The following is a 16,111-nucleotide window of genomic DNA, read 5'->3' on the forward strand; positions in this document are numbered from 1 at the left end:
AACGGAGATTCCACCTCATGCATGCGAGGGATGTATTTTGGGCAACTTGTGCGGTCTATGTCCTCCTCTCTGCTAGCACCTTGTCACCTTCTACACAAGCTAGAAAATGTGCTAGGTCTTTGAATCTTCTTTCACTTCTATCCACCCATTCATCTGCTCTCTTTTTCATCTCTTTCATGCTTTCACCATGCCTTTGACCTAGGATCTAAGTTTATATTCATGCATTTTAAACATCTTGTGGCGAAGCTTGAGGTTGAAATTGGTTTAAAAGTGCACACACTTTACATAGATAGAGGGGGAGAGTACATGTCTTATGCATTTGAGACATATTTGTTGGATTGTGGCATTACGTGTCAAGCCATTGTTAGAATGACTCCTTAGAAAATTGGAGTTGTTGAAAGGAAGAATCACACTCTCATGGAAATGACTTGTTATATGTTAAAAGGCAAGGGGCTGCTATATAAATTTTGGTTAGAAGGGCTTTAGTGTGCCAATGATGTATTGAATAGGGCACCTACAAAGGCTTTGAAGACGATCACTCCGTTTGAGGCTTGGCATGGAAAGAAATCCAAAGTTGACTACTTTTGGGTGTTTGGTTACATAGCTTACGCACATGTATTGAAAGAGCTTTGTGGAAAGCTTGATGATAAGGATGTAAAATGCATTTTTATTGGCTACAGTTTGGAAACCAAAGGCTATCGCATGTATTATCCACGTACGAAGAAGGTGTTTGTGAGTAGGGATGTCATATTTGCTAAAAACACATCATTTTTTGATGACCAATTTCACATTCCAGCCACACATGACATTGGTGATGTTTTTGAAGATCTTTTAGCACTTTTTGTGGAGTTTGCGCGTCTTGTAAATGGCAAGATAGACCTGTTACAGGCAAGTTGTTGCTGCTCTGTATGCTCCCAAATAGCAGGGTATTGATGAGGGTTTGCCATATACAGTGAAGGCAACGGTTCGGTATGAAAGGGTTTTTGTAAATGCAGCGAAAATAGTCCCGAGATGGTGGTTACAGTAAAATGGATGCTCCATTACCTCAACGCACTGGATAGGCTGCTAGGCATGCAACACATGATGCAAGGGGGGACACATTCAGCTGATATAATGGAAGGAGATGATTGTGGTAAGCATGTGTTTATGAGGTCAGTGTTGGATGATGATGAGCCTACTTCCTTGGGCAAAGCTTAGCAAGATATACATTGGATGTAGGCCATGCAGGAGGAGTAAGACTCCATTGCCACTAACTCTACATGGGATCATGTAGATATACCACCTGGCAAGAAGGCCATTGACATGAAGTGGATTTTCAAACTCAAACGTAAAGCTGATGGTACAATTGATAGGTATAAGGTACGGTTAGTTGCAAAAGTCTATGTGCAGAAGAAAGGCATAGAACATGAGGAAACTTCTGCTCCTGCATTGCATACGAGTATGGTGAGATGTGTGATTGTGATGGCTGCACCTTATGGTTGGAAAGTACATCGGTTAGATATTAAAACAACATTCTTTAATTGGGATTTGCATGAGGATGTTTATGTGTCTCAACATCTAGGGTTTGATATTAAAGGAAAAAAGAGTACATGGTATGCAAGTTGTATAAAGTTCTTTATGGTCTTAAACAGGCTCCTTGTGCATGGTACTCTAAAATTGATACTTAATTGGCCAGCAAAGGGTTCAAAAAGACTGCTTTCACTCTATACATTAAGAATGAAGGGGGGGACTTGCTGATTATCATTCTTTATGTCGATGACATGCTAGTCATTAGATCTATAGAGGGAAACATTGCAGATCTTAAGACTAAATTAAAACGTGTATTTGCTATGCTAGATATGGGTTGTTTACACTATTATTTGGGGATTCAATTCGCCCAAAATCAGCATGATATCATCATGTCACAGTCATAGTATGTGGATAAGCTGTTACATAGGTTTAATATGCAAGATTGCAAACCTATGTGCACTCCTATGGAGGCAAGCTTAAAGCTCTCTATGCATGATGGTGAAGAGATGTTTGATGTTGCAATTTACAGCCAAGTTGTTGGCTGTCTTATTTATCTTTGCAACATACACCTTGATATTCGGTATGCAGTATCTGAGGTGAGCAAGTATATGCACAGCCCATGGACCATATATGGCCAAGATGTTTAGTAGATCTTTAGATATTTGTGAGGTACTCAGTCACATGCATTATTATTTCTTGGGGGAAGGGGGGAGACTTGCATTTACAGGCTTATAATGAATCAGATTGCGCTAGTGATGCAAACGCTAGGTAGTCTACTAGTGGACACTATTTCTTTTTGTGCCACTCACGCATTTCATGGCTAACTAAGAAATAGCCTATAGTGGCTACCTTGTCTTGTGAGGCTGAGTATAGGGTAGCCTTCATTGCAATAGTGGAATGTGCATGGCTGCGTAGATTTTTGGCTGATCTATAGGATGCTACATCATTTTTTCTAATAGTTAGAGTGCTATTGGAGTGGCACACAATCTTGTGTTTCATGCTTGTATGATACACATTGCGGTACATTACCATTATGCCACTGAGAGATGCTATGCAGGAGAGGTCAATTAGATGCATGTCCCTATATAGAAGAATGTTGCATATAGTTTCACCAAAGCACTTTCTCGTGAGAAGTTTGAGGCTTTTCGAAAGTCCTTAAACTTGCTAACCTTAGGTGATTGATCTTCCTATGCTTCTAACACATTGGCACTGTAGGGGGGTATTAGAATTTACCAATTCTATGGGTAATGCCCAATGTTATAGTTAGTTGGTTTGTAGTGTGAATGCAATTAGATTAATAAGTTGTGTCACCACTTCTAGAGTTAAGTTAACTCTAGTTGAGTTAGGGGTACATCTAACTTAATTTAGACCTATTGTATTTTCATTCTATCATTCTAGCACTTGCATCTTTGGAGTGCGGAATTGCTGCCCACTCTTGTTGATACAAAGACACAAGCTTCTTCCACACTTCCGTTGCAGTCTTCAGCTTGCGAACATACACAAGGATAGAATCTTGCAAACTCATAAAGAGAAAGGATGGCGCTTGAAAGTTGAGCCGATCCCACAAGGTTGCTTGGTCCATAGAAGTCCCATCTATTGGATCCTCCTTAGGACGGGGCATGGAATCGATTGTAGGTCTGGAGTATGCACTCCACCTCACATGACCACAACAAATAGTTCAAACCATCGAGTTTGTTTTCTTTGGGTAATGAAGGTAAGATAAGCGCATGTATCGAGCCTTCTATGATAGATGAATAGAAGGGAGATGGGTGCAAATGGGTGACTCCTTTTACCAACTAAAATTGCGATAATTGCATCTTCACTCATAAGAGTGCCTGGAAAGAAGCTCCTCCTTTGAGTCATTAAAGCTCATAAACTAGTAAGACATCTTCGATCCCACAATCACCCAAAAATCTGCATTTTGATAGAGACAGTGGGAAAGACAGAAGGCAGTTAGCTACAAAGATTGTAGATACATTGTTTGAGGTGAGCTCACAATCGGAAGCCACAAGGAGCAAGGTAACATGATTATAGTTGATCTAGGAAATTGAGAAACTCTAACCTCAACATAAGCATCAAATGAGCATGCAAAACCTATCTTACTAGGTAGATCCAATCAGCCACAGAAAACAATAGAATTGGCAATAGACCACAACATACCCAACTTACAAGAATTGTAGGTCCAAAAAGAAGAAATCAGCACCAATAGCAAATGCTTTTAGAGTGCAGTCATTGAGTCACACAAATTGGATTGCATCATTTATCCTTTAAACAGAAAGAATTAGCATTCATCAAATTGTAGCAAGACATGCATATTCTCAATCCATGTGATGAAAACCATGTTACCTTGCTCATGTGTGTCTAGTCCTTGTTGTTGGTTGATTTGATACCTCGCATTGAAGCCTTGGTGAATGGTGCAGACAGGGTGTTCGCCGCAAGTCAAAAGAAGACAGATGAAAGGGAGAAGCAAAGGTACAAAGGAAGATTGATGCTCGTAACATAGATGCTAATGGACAAAAATTGAAATTTGCACAAAGACGAAATGCTTACTAGGGAATGATACACAAGTTGTAACGGACTCAATTTTGGATGAGGCAACAACCTTGGATGTAGTCATGCAAGTCAAATTACTGGTTGACGATTGTGATGAGAGCCTTCATAGGAGGAGGAGGCACACAATGGCTCAGAATGGATGAGGAGGCGACAACAAAAAATGCACGAGGAGGAGGCGGCAAGGTTTTGTTCCTTGGCTTTATAAGCTAGGGAGAAGGTGGGGAGGGCTGTTGCAGGGCTGCTTAGCAGTGCACAACATGCTAGTGCAAAACGTTTAGGCAGGGTTTACTATGGCATTCACAGCTTGAAAATAGGTATGCACATGATGACCCATGTGGAGATTTGCCAAAGATGGAGGAGGTTTCGGCCAAGAACACAGCCCATGGGCTGGTTCGAATGCCTACCCTGGTTTTCTTGGGAAACTACAAGACTCCCCACATGGCTTGTAGGGGTTGCTGGTTTTTACCCCCCCTGCTCCCCAAAAAAAAAGTGAGGGGAATAACTCTAAAGTGCTATGGCAACCAGTGAGAGAGAAGAGAAACTTAGAAAACAAGAAGAAGAAGAAAAAGAAAATGAATGATAAATCACTGAATCGTGCTAAATGATCTAGATACAATGGAGCCGAAGCTAAGAAGATGATTACATTGTCCTATCTGAATCAAGGGGCATCACATGTAGGGAATGTGCACAGTGAAGGGAGCGAAACACAATCCTCCAAGTCGGATATGGAAGGTAAATGTTGAAGGTGAAGGACAATTATGGAGGGAGGAGAATGGAGTCCTTTGATGGCGTCAGAGTCAAGGAAGAAGTTCTCTAGCTACCAATGCATACTTTGGAAGATGAGGATCAATAGGATGGCTTGCTAGATGAGGAAATCTACTCCTTGATGGAGCAGAAATTGTGAAAACACAAGTCTCTAAGGTAGCAGGTGCTTGCTTGAGTTGTCACTAATTCCATGGAGGTCTCAGATTGCGAAACAAATCTTGAGAGGCTGATGTGAGGTGGAGAGCATTATCTCTAGGTAGAGAGAGGTGATCTAGCAGCAAAAACGTAGGTGCTTGTTGACACCAAATGGAGATGATGGTCGCTAGGTGGAGAAAGAGAATGTGCAGCCAAAAGAGAAAGTACAATCTAATGCTAGATGGTGGAGATGGTCACTAGGTGGAGAAAGAGAATATGCAGCCAAAAACGTAGGTACAATCCAACGCCGGATGGTGGAGATGGTTGCCTGGTGCAGGAAGAAAATTTGCAGCCCAAAGAACAGCTCGGAAGGTGTGGAAGATAGGGCACCTAGTATAGGGAGAGGTGAAGTTTGTGAGCTACAATGTCCTTTGGGTGGGATATGAGCAATAGTGGAGAGATGGAAGAGATTGATTGAACGTTGAAAGCAATGAACATGGGATGGGTGAATGGGTGGAGTCAATGCTATGTATGCCCATAGATTGTCTGGAGTGTTGCTCACTGAAGTCTCTCTCTCAGAAGACACCTAGAAAGCCTTTTTGGGGTTGTAAATGAAAGCCAAAATAGAAATGAAGGGGAAAATGCACTGAAAATGACTTGGTTTCTCAACATCTCCTCTCAAGCCCGAGGAGGAGCACAAAAGAGGAGAGAGAGAGAGAGAGAGGAAATCCTGGTAATCTACCTATAAGGTGGTTTTTATAGTGAAAAATAGTAGACATGATGAGTTGATCGGACCCGAAACTGAACCTTAGGAGAGAAACCACGAGCTCTGTTACTCCCTATTGGAAGGTATATGCAGGCCTAGTTACCAAGCCATGGTTAAAACATCCAAAGCCTTCAACTAGGAAGAACTTGTAGATCTTGGGTGTCATTGGAAAGTAAGGGGAAGGGGAATCAATGGGTGAGATGGCATGGAGATGTCAACCACCCCAAGAAGGTAAAGGGTGTGTGAAAAATTGCAAAAGGATGCCCTTTGAAGGGGAGGAAATGGAATCCCCCTTGAAAGAAGAAAGATGAGCCCTCTTTGAATCCCCCATTGAATCTCCCTTGGAAATGATAGGAAATCAAGAAACTCATGGATCATGGCTTCCAAAACATCAAAAGACTAAGGAAACGATGCTAACAGTGTTGAAGAAGGTATTTTGGGGCTCCAATTGAATAGAGGCTGGATAGCTCCCAGATATGGCCTCTTGAATGTGAGTAGAAGAGGGAGTGGATGGAGGGGTATCACATAGAATCTCCTTGATGCCCGTATTGGAGTTGTTTGTGGAGCAAGCCAAGGGAGGTGATGAAATAGATAGCTCTTGTGGAGCCATGGGCAGATAATAGTCACTGTCTCTTAGTGGAGCGGATTGTAAAGCCGAAGAAGATGAAGGAGTTGAACAATCTATGTCTCTCAAAGGAGTGGATTGACAAGAGCGTGGGCTAGAAGGAAGATGTGGCACAAGAGGTGCTAGGTGGTAGACACATATACTCCGGGGGTGTAGGGAGCAAAGGTTGAAGTTGAGCTACAAGAGCACCCAGTAGACTTTCCGTTTGTCGCTAGAGAAGTCATGGTCTCGGTGTGTCAACTTGGAAAAGGTACGGTGGGAGGGAGAAGAAGAGAAGGGTATCTCGCAATGATGCACTGGAAATAAGGAGGGAAATCAGAAGATGACGTTGAACCTACAACTTGTCTTTGTCTTCTCCAATGCAGAGTATCTTTTCGACTCTTTGAGCACGTTTGGTTCTGATACAATGTCAAGAAATGATTGTAGTGAAAGCAAACTAGAGAGAATAGGCTTTGTTCGGGGGGGGGGGGGGGGACATAAAGTATGTATGACAAACACTGAGAGAAAAGAGAAGCTCAGAAAACACAGAAGAAGGAAAAAATGAATGATGAATCATTGCATCATGCTAAGTGAATCAAGCTGATATAGCAAAGCCGAATCTCTAAAGATGGCTGCACTATCTTGTTTGAATTAGGTGGTAGCACCCATAGGGAATTTACATAGTGAAGGGAGTGAAATGCAATCCTCTAGTAGTAGGATGTCGAAGGTAAATGCTTAAAGTGAAGGATAATTGTTGAGGGAGTGAAATGCAATTCTTTGATGCTGTTAGAGTCGATGAACACGTACTTTGGAAGATGAGAATCAACAGGACAGTTTGTTAGATGAGGAAATCCAGCTTCTAATGGAGCAGGAATTGTCAAAACACAAGTATTTGAGGTAGTAGGTGCTTGCCAAAGTCGTCATCAATGCTAGCGAGGTGTTAGATTACGAAACATAGCTTGAGAGGCAAATGCCAAGTAGAGAGCATTGTCGCTAGGTAGAGAGAGGTGATTTGGTAGTAAAAACGCACGCGCCTGCTGATGCCAAATGGAGGTGATGGCCTTTGGGTGGAGGAAGAGAATCTGTAGCCAAAAATGCAAGTAGAAGCTAATGCTATATGGTGGAGATGGTCACTAGGTGGAGAAAGAGAAATGCAGCCAAAAACGCAGGTACTATTCAATGTGAGATGGTGGAGATGGTTGCTAGGTGGAGGAAGAGAATTTGCAACCTAAAACACAGCTCAGAATGTGTGGAAGATAGGGCGCATGGTGCAAGGAGAGATGAAGACCATGAATTGCAATGTCCTTTGGGTGGGGTGTGAGTAGCGATAGAAAAATGGAAGAGAGTGATAGATAGTTGGAAGGAATGATCATCGGATGGGTGAATGGGTGGAGTCAATTCTGTCTGTATATGTAGGCATAGACTGTCTAGAGTATCGCCTCTCTCGGGTGGTGACTTGACTCCCTCGGAAGGCGTCTAGAAAGCCTTTTTGGAGCTGTAAATGAAAACCAAAATAGGAATGGAGGAGGGGAAAATGTACAAAAAATGACTTGGTTTCTCTACAATAACTACTGTAGTATAAGATTTGAGGATCATTTCCACCTTTGGGTTCTCTTATCTTTTATGTGAGTTGTGCATTTAGGACCTAGCGTCTTACAACTAGTTGTAAATGCCTTGGTAATCATCCTAGATCCAATATACACCTCTATTTTCCAAGCCTCTTGCTCCATTACAAACTCCTCCCAAGTCCATGTATCATGCACAAGTGAGGCATGATCTATCCTATTAATCCTTTTTATATGATCTTGCATGTTGGGATAGTTGGAAGGTGACAACTTTTGTAACCACATTTCCAGTGTGGGTTCGTGAGATAAAGTGCAATCTCATAGGAGACTTAGCATCTTGGTCCGAATCTGGCTAAGCAATGGTGAGCTGCTTCACATAAATGATAATGTTAGTATAGTTTAGAAAGTAGAATAGGAAACATGCTTGGTGAGAAAAGGCCATAGCATGTATGATGTATGATATATGCCCAAGATGGCTTTGGCCTTCAGCTTCTTAAGGGAATATTTGGTGACATCTCATGTGTGAGCCTTTTGGAGGTTGGGAAGAGTAGGAAAATGCACTGCCAGTGCAAGCAGAGAGAAGTGGAGTCCAGCCATGACCATTGTGGGTGGGTTGGAAAGAAGAGGTAGATGAAGACTCATAAAAGAATATGTCATAGTGGAAACTTAAAAGTACTGTCATAGAAGAGGTTGAACTCAAAAACGCTGGGATGTTATAGGTGGCTGTCCGTCAAACTGCAGATGTGCTTGGGCTGCTACAAATGGTTGCCCATCCATAGTGTAAAAAGTCTCTTGCTATTGCAAGTGTCTGTCCACCAAAACATGGTTGACACAACACACCAGCATGCATAGACAAAAGAAAAGAATTGCTGCGCTGATAGAGGATGTGCACCAGGCAAAAACCCTGATATCTTAGCTTTATCATTGATCAAGGCTGAGGCAAGTATTAGTGGGTAATGCCCACAATTGAAAAGGTTGAGATTGAGAATTGTGATGAGTAGTTTAAGATGAAGAAATTAAATGGAGGAGGTTAGGGAAGTCTAGAAAGGAACCATGGGGTTAGTTGCAAGGGAAGAATTTGTTGTGGACAAGTCTGTGCGCAAGCTGAATTGAGAGTGCAGATGCGGAGAGTTGAGAGCAGTAGAGAGTGAGCACGACACAATGGGTATTCGGTACAATCACTAATGTATCACATTTTAGGTTTTGAATATATATAAAGTACAAAGTGTAAGGGTGTGTTCACACCCGAACACGATAAAAGGCACGGTGACCCTTTATTCCCAATAACCTCCCACCTAAAGGCAACGTGCCTGAAGGTAGAGGAAAGAATCAGCTAAGTCTATGTATGTACAAAGCTGAAAGACACATATACTATCCAACCCCCATCATCTGGCGGCAATGAGCAAACCGCTCGGCTGGAAGACCTTTTGTGAGAAGGTATGCATGATTATCATCTGTATGTACCTTGACAAGCTCAATGCCTTTGCTATCAAGGACATCCCTAATGAAGTGATACTTCACTTGTATGTGCTTTGTCTTTGCATGAAAGACAGGATTCCATGCTAGCATGATAGCACTTTGACTGTCCAGTGGAGGATAGGAACCTTTGTAATCGGAAGCTCTCTCACTAGACGTGAAAGCCATAAAGCCTCTTTGCATGCCTTTGTGGCAGCCATATATTTTGCCTCTGTAGTAGACAATACAACACACTTTTGCAGCCTAGATATCCAAGAGATTGCTCCTCCTGTGAACATAAACACATATCTTGAAGTAGACATCCTGTAGTCAGGATGGCCAGTATAGTTTGCATCCGTGAGACCAACAACAGATGACTTCTGCTTGCCAAAGCAAATACACAAATTCTTTGTGTCCTTAAGGTATCTCATGATACCCTTCACTGCTTCCCAATACTTTTTTCCAGGATATGCTATGTATTTGCTAACCACTCCCACCGCAAATGCAATGTCAAGATGTGTAGCAACCATAGCATGTATCAAGCTACCAATAGCTGAAGGCATAGGGTATCTTGGCCATTTCAGCCTTCCCATCATCTGATGTAGGATTGTCATTTGCACTAAGTTTCACATATGGAGGCAATGGTACACTAATAGCTTTCCCCCCCTCCATATTGAAACGTTGCAGAACTTTGGTAATATACTCCTGCTGTGACAGATAAAGAAGACCCTTTGATCTATCTCTGAGTATACGCATGCCAAGAATGTGATTTGCCTCTCCAAGATCTTTCATATCAAAGCTATTGTGTACTTTGCTTCAAGGAGTCCAAGGCATGAACATCCTTGCGTGTCATCCACATACAATACCAAGAGAATAAGGCTACCATCTGTTGCCTTCTTGGTATATAAGCAGTGATCAACTTGAGAGCGATGAAATCCTTGAGATTGTATGAATGTATCAAATTTGTGATACCATTCGCGTGGTGCCTGCTTCAGTCCATATAAACTTTTGTCAAGTTTACATACCATGTGCTATTTTCCCTTTGTAACAAAACCATTAGGTTGCTGCATATAGATTTTCTTATACAAATCACCATGTAAGAAGGCGGTTTTTACGTCCATTTGTATAAGTTCCATGTCCCCAGATGCAACTAAGCCCAAAATGGTTCGCAAAGCAGTCATTTTAACAACAAGAGAAAAGATTTTATCAAAATCAATTCCATGTTCTTGCTTGTACCCTTTAGCAACCAAGCGTGCCTTGTACTTGGGCAAAGAATTAGAAGTGACTTTCATTTTGTAAATCATTTGCAGGGTAGCACTTTTTGTCCTTTTGGCAAAAGTACCAAATCCTAAGTGCCATTTTTCATGAGAGATTCTATCTCTGATAGCATTGCTTTTTGCCATTTCTTACTATCTTGTTTGTCCATTGCTTCGTGGAAGCATGATGATTCACCACAATCTGTTAACATGATATAATCAGCCACATAGTTTACTCTAGGAACAAATCTACTTGGCTGTTTATGCACTGTGGTCGACCTACGAACCCAGTGGTCAATATTTGTTGGCTATTCAGTTTGTAAATCTGCATTAACAGCTTGCTATTCTGCAGGTACAGCTTGTTGCATAACTAGTTCAGGTTGTTCCAAGTGCACATGTTCTTGCTGAATTTGTGGGACATTATGGGCAAGATCCTGCTGATCATTTATAGCATCATTCCCTGTGTTTTCAGCAGGTATTTGCTGCTGTTTAATGGGTATTCTTTACTGTCCAATTGGTACATCCTCCTAGAATACAACCCTTTTGACTTTCTCTGTTCTTTCAGGCAGTTTTTGCATGCGATCTTCCCGGAAGATGACATCATTGTTGCATATTACTTTTCTTTCTCGGGATCCCATAATCCATATATCCCATTTCACCTTCATCACCACATCCTAGGAAAATACATTTACAGGACTTTGGCTCAAGTTTGCTGTGTTCTTCCTTGCGTATGTGCACAAATGCTTCGCAGGCAAACACTTTCAAGTGTGCATACAAAGGTCCAACCACGCTTCGTGGGAAACTCTTCCCCCCAAAGACCTATTTGGTGACCGATTAATCAAGTGTATGGCTGTCATAACAGCCTCTGTCTAAAAACCATGGGATAAAGCAGCATGTGACAATATTGTACGGACCTTGTTTTGAATGATCTAATTCATAAGCTTTGCAACACCATTTTGGGGCAGATTATGAGGAGCAGTAAGCTCCCTCTTAATCCCTTTGCTGTCACAAAAGTTTTGAAAGGCGTTGGACATATATTTCCCAACATTGTCAGAGTGAAGGCATTTTAATGTCTTGTTGGTTTGATTTTCAGCAAGTGTCAAGAAATTTTTAAATTTATCTAAGGCCACATCTTTGCGATGGATTGGATAAACCCCAACTTTGCATGTGGCATCATCAACAAAGGTAATGAAATACTTTTCCCTCCCTAAAGATAACCTTGGCATTTGACATACGTCTGAATGTACTAACTCTAAAGGTGAAGAATTAAGAGAGAGATTTTTTGTGCAACGTTTGAGCATGTTTACCATAGATGCAATGATCATACTATTCAAAATCAGCATACCTCAAACACGGTAAATAACCCAAATGAGAGAGCACTTTCATTCCAGATTGACTCGTGTCCCAACCGGCTATGCTACAAAGAAACACTTGGCTACTCAGTTATGGCGACAACATGGTCATGCACACTAGATACATGCAAAGGATACAGAGTATCACTTTTGGATCCCTTGGCAACAATGCGGGAGCCCTTACATTTTTTCCATTTGCTATCCCTAAAGGTGGTGTGATAGCCTTCATCATCTAGTTGCCTTGTGCTAATCAAGCTCTTCTTGAGCTGAGGTACATGTCTCACATTATGCAAAGCAAACATGGAGCCATGCTGAAATTCTAGTTTCACACTGCCAATACCTGCAATTTTACATGCATAGTTATGTCCCAAGTGGACAATACCATGCACAACACCATTGTAGTCAAAGAACCACTCATGATGTGGTGTGACATGAAAGGACACACCTAAATCAAGTATCCAAGTGTGAATGTCATCCTGAGAATTTGCAATCAATGCATGTGCATCCAAAGAAGAAGCTAGAAGTACATCACCGTCACTGTCATTATCATGAGTGACTACATTAACCTCTTCTATTTTCACATTGCTCTTTTTGGCATGGTGGCTAGTCCTTGTTTTTAGCCTTGTTGGCTTCATTGTTTTTTGTTTACCCTGCTCTTTCTTCAGCTAGAAGCAATCCCTTTTGTAGTGCCCCTTTTTGCCACAATGATGGCACTTCACATTCTTTCCACGAGATTTGCTGCGTGCTTGGTTTTTAGAACTGCTCTTATGCTGAATTCTGCTAATTCATTTGAAGACTTGTTTGCTGAGTTGTTCTGCCTATTGAGTTCTTCCATCAGCAAAGAACTCTCCTCATCAGAGTATAATAGTTGAGTACTTGAATTACTCGAAGCTGTCTTGAAAGTATCCCAACTTTTAAGTAGAGTGCATAGCAAGAAGGTAGCTTTGAACTCTTCATCGATATGAAAATCCAAAGCAATCAGTTGACTGAAAATTGAGTTAAACTCATTCAAATGTATAGACATGGTTGTACCCTCTTTCATGCGAAAGTCCATCAGTTTTTTCAGCCAATAAACCTTGTTGGCTGCACTTTTTTGAGCATACAATTCTTCAAGCCTTTGCCACATTGCATTTGCTGAATTCAGCTTCTCAATGTTGAAGAGCAAGTTGTCTGACACTGAGAGATCAATGGTAGAGCGAGCAAGTTCGTCCAAGTCATCCCACTTGTCTTGTTCCATGTCTACTGGTTTGATTCCCTTTGTTTTGATGGGCTTTACATGTTTCTTCTACACCAAGACATTATAGCATTGTTTTTGCTAGATTGCAAAATTATTTGCATCCTCAAGCTTCTTAATGTGCAAAAGATTACTGTTGTCACTGTTTCCAGCCATAATTTGCAGCCCCAAATTGACTATCTAGTCACCAAAGGCAAGCCCGAATATGACACAAGTGACCACAATGCACAAGAGTACCAACCAGCAATGGAAATCCCAAGATTGCAGAAATTTTCAGATCTGCAAATGAAATTTCAGTAATAAAAAATGTCGTTTGCTGCATTCCTCAAGCAATTTCTGACACAATTAGAGACCAAGCCTACAGTTACATGTGAAATCCCCAAAATTTCATTGTAATTTCTGCTCCAAAAGCATTCCCGAGCACAAATTTGACAATTTGGGTTAAAAGCCCCAAATTTTAAGAGGATAATCTGTTCAAAATTGCATCAATTCAAGTGCCCAAGTGCATGTACCAAGGAATTCTTGCACAAATTGATGAAATCCTGTAAAAGCCGCAAAATTTTAGGGTTGGGTGTGCACAAAGAAATTTCACTGAGATGTGAAAAAACCCCAAAATTCCATGGGCAATTGTGCACCGGTTTTGCAATTTCTGAGTCAGATCGTCCACTTCTGCATTAAAGTCCCCAAATCTGAGAAAAGCCCCAAATTCCTTGAGGGGGACTTAATTGTGTGTCAAGCTTGGTGTGTGAACGCCCGATGAAGGAGAGAAAAAAAAGGATATTTCCTTAAAAAAAAAAACCATTGACCGTTGCGTGTTGTGTGAGCCACGTTCGTGGCGATTGATCCAGTCCAGTCTTCCGTGCACCAGTCGCAGCCTATCTTGACTAGTTTGCTGTGCACCGGTCCGTTGTGCGTCAGTCGCAGCCCCTCCCGTCCAGTCTCAGGTTGCAGTAGGTCTGTCAGCGCCAGTCCATCTCCGCTGAACCTGTCGCCTTGTTGCCTGGTCACGTCACGGACGCTGAGTCTGGGCACATGTACATTGACTGGTTGCGTGCAGGTCCCGTTTGGCCTGCTTCAACCTTAGCCTATCGACTGCCTCTCCTGCATTTGCCAAATACTGACGACTGGTGCCTGAAGCTCTTGCTTGTCTGTCACTCAGCTTGAGGACTGTTACTGAGTTCAGAAAGAGTGCACAGTCTGTGAGGTCTAATACCGGTTGTTGTAGACGAGTCTATACGCGAGCTGAGCTGAGAGTGCAGATGCGGAGAGTTGAGAGTAGTAGAGAGTGAGCATGACACAATGGGTATTCGGTACAAAACGAATGTACCACATTTTAGGTTTTGAATATATATAAAGTACAAAGTGTAAGGGTGTGTTCACATCCGAATACAATAAAAGGCACGGTGATCCTTTATTCCCAACAGAATTCTCGCTTTTGGGCTCTAGTATTGGGTTAGCTTGGCTTGTATACCATAGGTGTGGGCTGGTGGTATGGATTGTCAGTATGGATTGACATTTTTTGATGCTTGGAAATTGACACTGGTCATTCATTTTCTGTGGGAAGTAGGATGGGCTGTACAGTTGGAGGTGAGTTGGGACTTAAATGCCGATCGTCCTATATTTTGAGCTTCCTATATTTTAAGATGAAGAAGCTAAATTGAGGAGTTTAGGGAAGTCTAGAAAGAACCATGGGGCTAGTTGCAAGGGAAGAATTCTTAATTTTGGGCTCTAGTATTTGGATAGCTTGGCATGTATATTGTAGGTGTGGACTGGTGGTATGGATTGTCATTTCTTGATGCTTGGAAATTGACATGGGTCATTCATTTCAGCAAGAAGCAGGATGAGCTTTGTCAAGAAAAGTGATGGGTCGGTATGCATTCATACCATATTAGAGGGACAACAGGGTTTGCAGGGAGAAACGTAGAGGGTGTGGCAAACACTAAGAGAAGAAAATTTAGAAGAAGAGTGAAGAATGATGAACATTGAATCATGCTGAATAAATCATGCTAATACAATGGAGCGAAGCTCTGAGATGACTGCACTATCCTGGCTGATTAGGCAATAGCACCTGTAGGGAATTTGCATAGTGAAGGGAGCAAAATGTAGTTCTCCGGGCAGTAGGGTATCGAGGTAAATACTGAACGAGGAAGGATAGCTGTAGAGGTAGCAGAACACATTCCTTGGGTGCCATCAGAGTGGAGGAAGAAGGAAATCAGCAAACACTGTCTCTGGATGATGTAGGACAGTAGGGTGGCCTGCAGCATGCTGAAATACAGCCTCAGGATGATCACAAGCTACAAAACCAGGCTTGTCGAGTGTATAGGAGCCATGAATGTCACTTGAGATGGGCTGTGCAGCAAAATGCAGGTAGAAACAGCCCACAAACTGGTTGGCTGGCAGAAGGAAGCAATCGCCAGTAAGGAGATGATAGTCAGTAGACAGCCTGGGGAGAGTAGACAGCTGGGTGACCTGATCTGCCCCTGGTTGATTGAGTGAAGTCATGGCACCTGGCAGCAAGGAAGAATGATTCATGAATGGTAATGTTCTCTTTTGTTGGGGTGTGAACAGCAGCGGAGAGGCTAGGGAGAGAAGAGAGGAATGATGGATGATGAGAGAATGAATGTGTTTTCTTAGAATGTGTGAGAGTCTGCTCTCTATTTGTAGGCACTGGGCAGTCTTAGGTGGCACCCTAGAATGTGGGTGCCCAGCCCTTTTTGGGAAGTGTGAAACCAAAAGGAATTAAGGAAAAGAAATGAACTTAATGAATGGGTTTCTCAACAAGCTCTACAGTTGGAGGTGAGTTGGGACTTGAATGCCAGCCCTCGTATATTTTGAGCTTTGTGTTTGGTTACTGTTATGTTAGAATTTTCTAGACTGATCCAAGTGTGGGCCCAACAGGGTTTCTGCTAATTTGACT

General features: G+C 42.0%; 1 protein-coding gene across 3 annotated transcripts in view; it reads left to right on the forward strand.

The window, feature by feature from the left end:
• LOC148032757 (PITH domain protein (DUF1000)) overlaps positions 1–16,111 on the forward strand; it is a 157,913-nt gene that overhangs the window by 67,020 nt on the left and 74,782 nt on the right. The gene's annotated exons all lie outside the window — the stretch shown is intronic.

The sequence above is a fragment of the Lygodium microphyllum genome, chromosome 8 (assembly GCF_053477565.2).
Source record: "Lygodium microphyllum isolate KBCC chromosome 8, Lygodium_microphyllum_v1.1.10, whole genome shotgun sequence".
Lineage (NCBI taxonomy): Eukaryota > Viridiplantae > Streptophyta > Polypodiopsida > Schizaeales > Lygodiaceae > Lygodium > Lygodium microphyllum.